This window comes from Silene latifolia, chromosome 9, assembly GCF_048544455.1.
Source record: "Silene latifolia isolate original U9 population chromosome 9, ASM4854445v1, whole genome shotgun sequence".
NCBI lineage: Eukaryota > Viridiplantae > Streptophyta > Magnoliopsida > Caryophyllales > Caryophyllaceae > Silene > Silene latifolia.
The window spans coordinates 734,309-746,857 of NC_133534.1; the positions used below are offsets into that span (position 1 = coordinate 734,309).

General features: G+C 34.6%; 1 long non-coding RNA gene and 1 other non-coding gene across 2 annotated transcripts; both read right to left on the bottom strand.

Annotated features, from left to right (window-relative positions):
* Window positions 1–2,293: 2,293 nt before the first annotated feature.
* Window positions 2,294–9,090, bottom strand: LOC141598582 (uncharacterized). The gene is made up of 2 exons (XR_012523597.1): window positions 8,427–9,090; window positions 2,294–2,648 (listed from the first exon to the last, which is right to left on the bottom strand). It is a non-coding gene; the product is annotated as an uncharacterized LOC141598582 (long non-coding RNA).
* Window positions 9,054–9,125, bottom strand: TRNAT-UGU (transfer RNA threonine (anticodon UGU)). The gene has a single exon. It is a non-coding gene; the product is annotated as a tRNA-Thr (tRNA).
* Between the last annotated feature and the right edge of the window lie 3,424 nt (window positions 9,126–12,549).

Below are 12,549 nucleotides of genomic sequence, written 5' to 3' on the forward strand. Positions count from 1 at the left end.
TAACGATGCAAGGCAACTTGAACTAGGGACCTTATTGCTTTTTATGAATAGTAAATATTTTAATTAATTAATGGACCTTACTATTTACAATCATCATTTTTTTAAGTGTTTTTGTTTCATGTACTTGATGAACTAACGTGGGCTTATGAGAAGCTTAGAGCTCCACTCTTAGACAATGTGATCAATCATAGTCATACCCATGCTTTTATTATTTCATTCTATTTTGTTATATAGAAGATTTTTATGAAATTTCGATAATTTCGTTAATTTCAGTTGAATTAAGTTAACTCGGACTTTAACTGGATAAATTAAATATAAAATTGAGATTTTTCTTTGTTTCAGGCTGATTGATCGTTTGGCTTTCTGAGACCTAATATGTACTATGCCATCCCACCAAAAAAACAGTAAATCTTCTAAGAGACGATCTCTCAATAAATATTTGCAAAACTATTCAAATGTTCATTTACTAGTGCACTTAAGGTACATGTTGCAACTTCCCGTTATAACTTAAAAAGGACAATTACAACATTTCCATACAAGTATTTGCGATGTCTAAAACTCAAAAGGGTCTAGAATCTCAAGAGCATGATGGAGTATCCAATTTAACGATCAAAAATCATCAAGACATATATGATAATGAAATAAGGCCATAATTTTTGGAAACACAAACTTATCATCACAAGTTCATATAATCCTCAGAGAATTAAATAAAGACACCCCATACATACAAAATTACAAATATACGGGGTACAATTCCTTATTCAAGTCTCCTGGGCTCCCCTGGTTGAGTTTTTCGAAGTTTTAGTTAAAATTTTCAAAAAAAAAATCGAGGGTGCCTTATATTATTACCCATTTCCCCCTCCTAAAATAAATAGTCGGTCGGTAAATCAATTACCGACCGTATTTGCGTAAATGCGGCCAACTAAATGATTCCGTCAGTAAATTTGGTCGGAGAAATTACCGACTATTTTCGGTCGTAGTATATTCAACCTACTATTAATGTCATTCGGTAAGTATCAGACCGTGTTATTCTGATAGAGTACCATACTTGACCCGTTTTAAGTTTAAAACGGATATTACCGTCTTAAACCATAATGTGTTCAAGTCATGCATGCAAGACAACTTGCAACATATGTCAAAGTCTTTTCGCAAGGGTTTGTCAAGTACACACACTACAAATTAAATCGCACTAATGGAAATGTCTAATGTACAATTTTTCTATGATGATAATGAAATATCATAAGCTTCCATTTTATTTATTTTAACATTTTATATAAAAAGTTAAGAAGATCAACTAGAAGCAACAGCTATCAACGATAAGACATTGATTTGTAAAACCAACTTGTTATTGTCTTCTTCATCATAATCATCAACGACTTTTTATAGGTTTAACCTTTCAATCTCGATCAGCGAAAGACCGGACTATACTTTATTTGGATTCGATTCATACTCGCTTTGCATTACTAGTCTTATCCGATACAGCTTTCATCGCATATCGGAGTATCGGACAAATATCGTAACTCGTAAAGAAAGCTCAATTTGTCTATTTTCATTTATATCCAAAATATATGAAGAAATTAAATATAATACGAGCATGAAATTTGTTTAGTTTGATGCGCCAAAAAAAAAAAAAAAAAAAAAAAAAAAACATTTTCGTATTATCATTTGAAAATGTGATAGCTATAGAATATCATTAAAAAAATATAAATGAAATGAATTAAGAATAAACTCCGCTTCTATCATACTCCGGCAAAGTAAAAAAAGAAAGGGGGCAACTTGTAGGATTTGAGCTTAGGGGGCGAAAAAATTTAGGAGGAGCAAATAAGTAATAATATAAGATACACTCGAAAAAAATTTGGAAAATATAACTAAAAATTTTGAAAATCTCAACCGTCAGAGAGGCGAGGGCCCTGCTAGCCCCTCCTAGCTCCACCACTGCTTGTGACTTTGTGAATTGTGACCGTACCAAGCAAGACTTGTTGCTACTACACATTATCTCCTCCAAACAAGTATTCTCATAACCTTCTTGCTTATAATCAACTTGATGAAAACATAAAAATAAATAAACTAGAAATTCAAATAAACTTAACCAAAAAGGAAAATATGAAATATAGAACCGTCAAAGAAATTCAAGCACAATTTATGCTACAATACTACACAAATTTTTACTTGTGACGTCTCACAACTATTTTAAAAAAATGTTAAAAAGGAAAGGGGGGTGTGAGATACTGAGACGCACAGCCTTATGACCGTCACAACTCCCAAGCAAGAATAGCTGACGATACTAGGCCAATTTCACAAACAAGATTCAGGAAATCGGGAACGCATTTCTTGATGAAGTCGGTGTATGTTATTGATAGTTTATCTAATGCACATCTACCCAATTAGGGATGCACAAAATTTCATAAACATTGATAAAAAAAAAAACATCTCTAAAACTTGTGAAATTTCACAATCTACAATAAAAATCAATCAAGGAACATCTACCAACTTGTCCAGGAAAATGAACTCAACTAAGAGAAAACTTGCACGCCTCGTACAGACAGTCAACCAGCCAAGGATCCTGAGAGCAAGTATTGTGTGACAAAGCTAACCGCAGAAGTACTCGTGATTGTTGATGGCATCTTGACATCAAAATACACGGAAACCTGATGGAAAAACAAAGGACAATAGTATGAACTTCTGTATGAGATAAAAACATGTGGTTACCAACTTACCATATATGCAATCATAAAAGCAAGAAAGATAGAATTTGACGATTCTTTGCAAGAAGGAACCCTCGACTAGGTTGGTTGTTCAGGACAGTCGAGATTATCGTTAAGTTGAGTAGTTGACAACAGGGTAGATCCCTATAAACTCAAGTACGAAACACTAGTTAATACAATAAGCTGGGTAAAGGAACAACGAACAAGGATGACAGGATAAACTTAATTACTCGAGTATCAAAGATAAGGCATTGCAATAAGGATAATTACTACAATTACAACCCTAACCGAGAACCTCAAAGACTCCTGTCTATGGCAACTGGCAAGTAGGAACCACTCATGATAGTGTCTTTCGACAACAGGTTAGGTCAAACCGTTTCAATCATAATGAAAATCAGTGCATAGACATGATATAAATCGATGGGTTTGAAACTTTGAATTAGCAACTACTGTAATAAAATATGGAATTACCAGTTTATATTCTACTGTAGCTTGTTACTTTGCCACTCAATTTTACACAAGAATGAGTAGAAGAGCCCAGGCAACTCTGTCTAATCCAAGTAACAAAAACAGTAAAGCATTTACCCAGCTTAAATGTTTCACATAAACAATGTCAGGCCAACAACTCAACCTATTGTAATCCCTGTTTCACGATTAGATGATTTTGGGTCGAAGTGCCGATTAATTGCAGTTTGGTTATTGTTTCATTGTACAATCCGAAATCACAGGTTGTTGAGATGATGTCGGGATATTTATTGTCAAATCTTGTGCATCTCTACAACTTAAAAATTTACCATCTTTACCAAGAAATTCACCCCAGGGAATAGCTGAATCTTGTTAGTGAAATTGCCTTAGTATCGTAGAGCTACACAGCGAGCCGAAATTGTTCTTGACTTTCTTACATGGTCCTCAGATTCAGGTTGTTTTTGGAATATGAGATGCAGGGTGGTACTGATTACTCGATTAGTACCACCCTCTCATTTGGATATTTATTAGCTTATCTTCATCTCCTTCCCCTACCACAACCACTATCTCCTACTTAGTCTTCTTTCATTTGTTTTTATCTCCATTATAGCCGTAATGATAATTCTTAATCAAAGCAAGCACCTATTGTTAGACTTGTGGTGATTATATGCTGTCGGTTAGGTTGTTACTCAATACTCGCTACAAGTATTGAAGGCCTGCTCTCTGCCACACACCAATATCCTTGACTTTAGGCATACTCCCTCCGCCCCGGTCAATTGTTGTCCTTTGGTTTTGGCGCAAAGGCCAAGGAAATAGGAGGGGGCCAATTACTAAATGACAAGTGGAACAAATTGGGTGTGAATGATCAAATTGCTCAAAAAAGTTCATTCCTAAAATAGAAAGGACAACAATTGACTGAGACACCCCAAAATGGAATAGGACAACAAATGACCGGGACAGAGGGAGTATGAATTATGACATCTTGTGATTGGTACTGGTAGGTATCCTTTGCCTCAGTACTTCTATCTAACTCGGCATACGAGGTTATATGGCTCTTAATTTATTCAATACATGTCATGAGTTTTATAGATTCTTGCAATCCTAAGATAATGTGCAACTTAAGAGATGGCCTTAAGTAGGACATCAATGGGTTAGAATCAATGTTTTGATCATGTTATAAAACGTTTCTCGATAGGTCGAGAAGTTGTGTTTATACATGGAGTTTAGTGGGAGTTACGGAAATTTTAATTAGTCTTATATATGGATGACATATTGATCATTGAGAATGATTTAAGACTTTTGGAGTAATATAATACATCTTTAATATCCGAATTTATGAAGATAAATCCACATGATATTAGCGTCAATAAGAAGTTAAAACCGGACTACCAGAGTAGTGTACATGTTTGGTAGTATTGACACAAGCTACTTCCGTAGTTCCGTGTCTAATAAAAAGGATTACAAAGTTAAAAAAAAAAAAAAAAAAAAAAAAAAAAAAAATCAAATCCGCCAAAACTTGCATGCCTCTTACGGACAGTCAAGCGGCCAAAGATCCTTAGAGCCAGTACTCGTAATTGTTGATCGGATATTTATATCAAAATACACATAAACCTGCTGGAAAAAGAAAGGGCAGTACCATGAACTACTCTATGTGGTAAAAACATATAGTTAACATTGATTTTGAAGGGAGTTACTTTATGAGAAAATTAATAAACCAGAGAAACTCTCTCCCTTAAAAACATATCTTATGTCATGTAACAGCTGAAAGTTTATACTTTAAATCACCAAAATTGAGAGATCCTCAGAATGTGATTTGCAAATATGGTTGCAGCAGCTTGTACGTTCGGGATACTTAAGAAAAATAAGGATGACAGGATAAACTCAAGTATCAACGACAAGATATTACAATAGGGACAATTACTACAATAATACTAGAACTTATGAATCCACTTAATCAGCTGGAACTACACAAGGGTCCAGAAGGAAAATAGCTCGACGCCATGAAGATATAAAACATATCGACTCATCTGTTGAGACTTACAAACCTAAGCCAGTGCCTAAAAGGCTCCTGGTTATGGCAAGTTGAGGCAATATATACGCTACCCTTCCCCACTGTACAATACACAATCGGAACAATTGGGAACAAAATTGAAGTAGGATAGGCCAAACTGAAAAAAAAAAGGTGACTAAATGATGGAGAGGGTAATGGAATAATAGCATGGGAAGTTGGAACCTAATCACTAAAGCATCTATAGACCAATAAGTTAGGTCAAACCATTTCACTCATGACGAAAATCAGAGCATAGCCATGATAGAACTTGATGGTTCGAATTACCAACTACTGTAAGAAAAGAATTACCGCTTTAACGATTTAAATTCTACTGTAATTGGTCACTTTGCCACCATATTTTACACAAGAATGACCAGCGACATAACCTTCTATAAAAAAAAAAAAAAAAAAAAAAAAAAGAGCCATATAACCTTGAATTAAAACTCATATACCTAATAAGATAAAATTATTGAGGCGAAGGATACCATCACAAGGTGTGAAAAGTCCTAAATCAAAACAAGACAGATATCTTGGTGTGTGGCAAGAGCAGGCCCTCAATACTTCTAGCATGTATTGAGTAACAACCTAACTGACAAGGAATGACAACACATAATCACCACAAATCTAAAATTAGGTGTCTGCTTTGATTAAAAATTATCATTAAGGCGAAAGTGAAGGTAAAAACAAATGAAAGAAGCCTAGTAAGAGATAGTGGTTGTGGTAGAGCAAGGAGGTGAAGATAAGCTAATAACTATCCCATAAAGGGGGGCTTATAGTTACCCCATATGAGGTGATAGTTTCCCCACCTTCCCTTCATCGTCTTTTCATCCCCCTTCCTTTACCATATAACTTCCTTCATTTTCTCCTTAACTTTTAAATTTTAACAACCGTTATCCCGTGACAATTACTTCCAATCCAATCGACCCCCAGAAAGTAGTGTGTCTTAACACTTCAAATGCAAAGCTTAAACCAACAATCTATTGTTAGGCTCCTACTTATCACCTATTTAGCAACAAGAAATCAACTCAAAGAATCGCTACAATTCAGCCTAACACCACTGTTTCAATCATAATAACCAAGTAAACAGCTGTATAACAACATTGTTACAGCATATACCTTCCATTCGACTCGTGTCATATCAATCGTCTACTTTTCATGTATACTATACTACCTAAATATCATAACAACATTAAAGTCCAATTCTTTGGAACTGAAATCTAAAATTAGGTGTCTGCTTTGATTAAAAATTATCATTAAGGCGATAGTGAAGGTAAAAACAAATGAAAGAAGCCTAGTAAGAGATAGTGGTCACGGTAGAGGAAGGAGGTGAAGATAAGCTAATAACTATCCCATAAAGGGGGCTTATAGTTACCCCATATGAGGTGATAGTTTCCCCACCTTCCCTTCATTGTCTCTTCATCCCCCTTCCTTTACCATATAACTTCCTTCATTTTCTCCTTGACTTTTAAATTTTAACAACCATTAACCCGTAACAATTACTTCCAATCCAATCGACCCCCAGAAAGTAGTGTGTCTTAACATTTCAAATGCAAAGCTTAAACCAACAATCTATCATTAGGCTCCTACTTATCACCTATTTAGCAACAAGAAATCAACTCAAATAATCGAAACAATTCAGCCTAACACCACTGTTTCAATCATAATAACCAAGTAAACAGCTGTATAACAACATTGTTACAGCATATACCTTCCATTCGACTCGTGTCATATCAATCGTCTACTTTTCATGTATACTATACTACCTAAATATCATAACAACATTAAAGTCCAATTCTTTGGAACTGAAATCTAAAATTAGGTGTCTGCTTTGATTAAAAATTATCATTAAGGCGATAGTGAAGGTAAAAACAAATGAAAGAAGCCTAGTAAGAGATAGTGGTCACGGTAGAGGAAGGAGGTGAAGATAAGCTAATAACTATCCCATAAAGGGGGCTTATAGTTACCCCATATGAGGTGATAGTTTCCCCACCTTCCCTTCATTGTCTCTTCATCCCCCTTCCTTTACCATATAACTTCCTTCATTTTCTCCTTGACTTTTAAATTTTAACAACCATTAACCCGTAACAATTACTTCCAATCCAATCGACCCCAGAAAGTAGTGTGTCTTAACATTTCAAATGCAAAGCTTAAACCAACAATCTATCATTAGGCTCCTACTTATCACCTATTTAGCAACAAGAAATCAACTCAAATAATCGAAACAATTCAGCCTAACACCACTGTTTCAATCATAATAACCAAGTAAACAGCTGTATAACAACATTGTTACAGCATATACCTTCCATTCGACTCGTGTCATATCAATCGTCTACTTTTCATGTATACTATACTACCTAAATATCATAACAACATTAAAGTCCAATTCTTTGGAACTGAAATCTAAAATTAGGTGTCTGCTTTGATTAAAAATTATCATTAAGGCGATAGTGAAGGTAAAAACAAATGAAAGAAGCCTAGTAAGAGATAGTGGTCACGGTAGAGGAAGGAGGTGAAGATAAGCTAATAACTATCCCATAAAGGGGGCTTATAGTTACCCCATATGAGGTGATAGTTTCCCCACCTTCCCTTCATTGTCTCTTCATCCCCCTTCCTTTACCATATAACTTCCTTCATTTTCTCCTTGACTTTTAAATTTTAACAACCATTAACCCGTAACAATTACTTCCAATCCAATCGACCCCGTAAAGTAGTGTGTCTTAACATTTCAAATGCAAAGCTTAAACCAACAATCTATCATTAGGCTCCTACTTATCACCTATTTAGCAACAAGAAATCAACTCAAATAATCGAAACAATTCAGCCTAACACCACTGTTTCAATCATAATAACCAAGTAAACAGCTGTATAACAACATTGTTACAGCATATACCTTTCATTCGACTCGTGTCATATCAATCTTCCACCTTTCATGTATACTACTACCTAAATCATAACCACAATAAAGTCCAATTCTTTAGGACTGAAATCGCCTGAACTGAGCTGACCTAACAAAAGGCAGTACAAAATTCACATTTTTTGTATACTTCTCCTAAGTCATAATAACACAAAAGCCCCGTTCTTTGGGACTGAAACCGTCTGAACTGAACTGAATTGAACTGAAATTACGGATATTAACTTCAACATTGACATTTGGGATCAAACAAAGGAAAACCAGAATTAGAAGATAAGAAATTTAGAATCAAAACCTGATCAAGGCTTCTTAGTCTTTCGACGAAGACGCTTTCGTAGCTTCTTAAACTTATGTTTATTCATCTTCTTCTTCCTCTTCTTCTTCACACTATCCGCCCACATCATTCCCGGATCCTCCACTTCATCCAGAACCGGCATACTCATAGTCATACCCGTACCCATGCCCACCCGGTCTAGCCCGAACCCAGATGATAAATTCGGGTTTAAAAAATACCCAAATGAAAAACTCGGATAAATCTGCAATTTAGTCAATTGGGTCTCCAATTCATCAACTTTTTCATCATTGTTCGATTTGAAATCATTGGTGAAATTAGGGTTTATGGTAATCTCTTGATTTAGGATTGATTTGGGATCGGAAAACAATTGAGGAGTGAGATTTAGGGTTGTTATCAATCTGGTGGAAGATTGTTTGGGATTAATTAGGGTTCTGAGTAAATTAGCCATGGATGAAAGAGGGGAAATTGAAATTAGGGTTTATTAGGATGAGGAAATTGGGGATTTTGGCATTGTTGTGTGAAGATGATGAAAATGAAAGATTGGGGATCTGGGTTTGGGGAAAAGAAATAAGTAATTTAATTTAATTAGGGTTTAAAGATGTAAAAAAAATTAGGGGAAAAAAGAATTGCCCTCACGCAGGATCGAACTACGGACCTTCAGTTTACAAGACTGACGCTCTACCACTGAGCTATAAGGGCTCTGATGATTGATTATCTTATGCAAGGCTTTAATGTAAAGCAATTTCTTTGATAATTAAACCTTTGTAAATTTTACTAGTGTAGTTCTTGTACAAATGTACGGTTTTTTAAATGAGAGTATTAGAGATTATAACGATTAAATTGATGTACGGTTTTTAAAATGAGAATATTAGAGATTATAACAATTAAATTGTTATTTATTTAACTCCATTAGAAATTTAATCATAAAATAACTATTGATAATATTAAGAATTGGAAAAGAGAAACTTCAATATTTTAACCCGAATAAGATTATGTTTACTCAAAATATTTTGTCAACATTATTTTTAAAAATAATATTATATTACTGCATGCACTTAAACCATCAAATTAACTAATGACGTTAATACTAAAATAAATTGAGTTTTTATCCAAAACAATCGAAATAATTGGGTAATGTCATAAAATGTATATTTTAATGATTTTATTTTCTAATTCTCAAACTATATTATATTTCGATTAAAAAGATTATGTTTTAGAGTTTAATGAAAAGATTATAGTTTAATGTAAAGATAATGGTTTAATGAAAGAAAAATTTATTTGTTTCCTTATTTAGGTGTTGTTTGGCCAAGCTTTATAAGTGTTTTTGTAACTGAAAAAGTAATAGTTAGGCCAAACACCCTAAATTATGGAGTTTTTAAACTACTTTTAAAAAGTGAGATTCTGATTATTGATCCCCAAAAGTAGAAGTAAGTATTTTCTACTTCTACTTCTACTTTTCACATAAAGTGACAAAACTCATTACTTTTTTATTTTATGAAACCATTACTTCTTATATATTTTGTTCCTACACGTTTTCTCTTCTATGTACAATATTTGCTTTTATCCTCTCACATACACCGTTAAAGTACCAGGATGTGTAAAATTATAATTTTGATTTGCTTTTACCCTCTCACAATATTTGTTGGCATAATTTTAGTTTGGCAAGGGTGTGTAAAATTATAAATTGAAGGGTAATTATATAATTTTAGTATAATTGTCGAGTTATTAAATAAATTTTTTAAACGTTTATTTTTATTCAAATGATGAATCTACAAATAACATGGTTAATGGAGAAAGCAAAAAAAGAAAAAGTTGGATGAGAGTAGTTAGGCCAAACATATTTTATAAGAAATCATTTTTACAAAAGTATGACCAAACAACCAAAACTTTTCCCAAAAGTAGCTTGTGAATAAGCTCCTTCTAAAAAGGAAAAACTATTTTACACAAGTAAGACCAAACAACACCTTAAGTAATTACACATTGGAGGGAAAATCGCAAAAGTGGTAAACGACCCCCTTAAGTTTGCTTCAATATGAGATTAACCCCCTTAACTTTGCTTTGGAGTAAACAAGCCCCTTAACTTTACTCCAAAGTGAAATCAAGCTCTCTTTATTTTTCCAGCCAAAATCTCGTCGGATTATTAATTTCTCACCAATATCTTATCCTGTTTTATATATTTAATGTATAAAAATAAGGTATGTGTGTATATTGCTAGGTGAAAATAAGAATTATATTCCCTGAAGTCATTATGATCATCTACACTAATTGCCCGATTTCCAGAAAATTGCTCACAATCACTGAGTTTATCTGAGGTTAGGTGCTCTATTAGATACTGTATTAGGGAGTAAGATGTTAGCAAACTAGCGATAGATTTATCTTTTTGTGCAAAAGTTGAGAAAAGGGAAAAAAAAAGGCGATATAGGATTGTCAGATGCGGATGGTAGCAAACTAAATGTCGCCTAAATGTTGATGTAGGGTAAGGGACTAAGGAGATAGGTTTGTCAGATGGACCTAGGAATTGTTGAGAGTGTACTAAAATGGGACTTCATAATTTTTTCGGTACAAATTTAATACGTAATATGTCTAATAGGATGAGATACTGGTGAGAAATTCATAATCCAACGAGATTTTGGCTAGAAAAATAAAGGGGGCTTGATTTCACTTTGGAGTAAAGTTAAGGGGGTTGTATACTCTAAAACAAAATTAAGGGGTAAATCTCACATTGAAGTAAACTTAAGGGGGTCGTTTACCATTTTCGCTGAGAGCAAACTTTTCATAGTTTTTATTCTCTTAATATATAGAGAGATTTTAACTTTTAAGTGTTACAATACATTTTTTTTTAGCGTCAAAGAGGCGATGACTAATACAATATCTGTTTTTCTAATGTGTGCCTTTAGAGAATCCGCAAAGGTGGAAAACTACCTCCCCATATACACTCTTTTTCCTCATACGAGGAACCTCATTATTGCACTAAGTTACCCTTAATTTGAGCACAAATTCTCATTATAGACGGACACTATCCGTCTATACGTATAGACGGATACTATTTTCCCTCACAAAATATCCATTTGACATAAAGTGGGAAGCACATGGAGGGTGCCCCACCTTGTTCCCCTACCCATTTTATTAGAGGTCTTTACCCGTCTGTTTGTCCCACCCGTCTATACCGAGACCTATTGTAATTTGAGTATCCACCATTTGTAGAGGAGGTCCAAAAAAAAGTAAGGGTAATTTGTGTGTTATTTTGGGAAGGTTCCCATATATTTGGGTGTGAATTAATATTAATGGGAACCAATGCAGATATAAATTAGGGTGGATGTAAAATTTAGTGGAAAATTCGTCAAAGAGCATCCGCAAAGGTAAACTTTTACCTCCTCATATGTCTTCTCTTTCATCATATGTCGAAACGTAAATCCCCTAATTTGATCGCTTTTCACTCCAACGCTCGTTTAATCGGCGAAAAAGCGGCCGGATTAGTGGATTAGTCGCACGTTACCCCGACAAAGTGTACGCTTTATTCTGCGACCTTGTATCCAAACCCTACGATTATGCAGACAGATTCACCAAATCGTTTTACCTGCCGTACCGAATCGTGGAAGATTCTCGCGGCGTTGCCGCGGTCAAGGTTGATGTCGGTGAGGTTTACTCGCGAAGTTGTGCATTTATACGCTTGACTTGGTTGAGTTTCATGCGAAATTGAAGGTGGTGATGGTGCCGACTTATTTTGGGCAGGCGTAGAGGAAGGCGGTTTTGCAGGCGGCGCAATTGGGTGGCGTTGATGAATGAGCATGCTGGAGGTTAGTGGTCGAGAAAGGATTTCATTTTTTAGGTTTTTTTCATTCTCCCTTGTTTCTTCTTAGGGTGAGAAATGAGAGGGGTATACTCGGAATAAAGGGAAAAAATACGCGACATTGAGTAAATTAGTACGCAGGATTTAGCAAGTCCCAAAAAAAGTTGACTTTGGGGTTTGACTTGATGAAAAAATGTGATTTATTTTCACCTTTCCGCAATCCATTTTTGTAAGACTAAGTAACCACATAATTTAACTCTTTTTCATCCTCTCCACCTATAGTTTCTTATATACTCCGGATTAACTCTTATCACTACATTTAAGTGTTGTTTA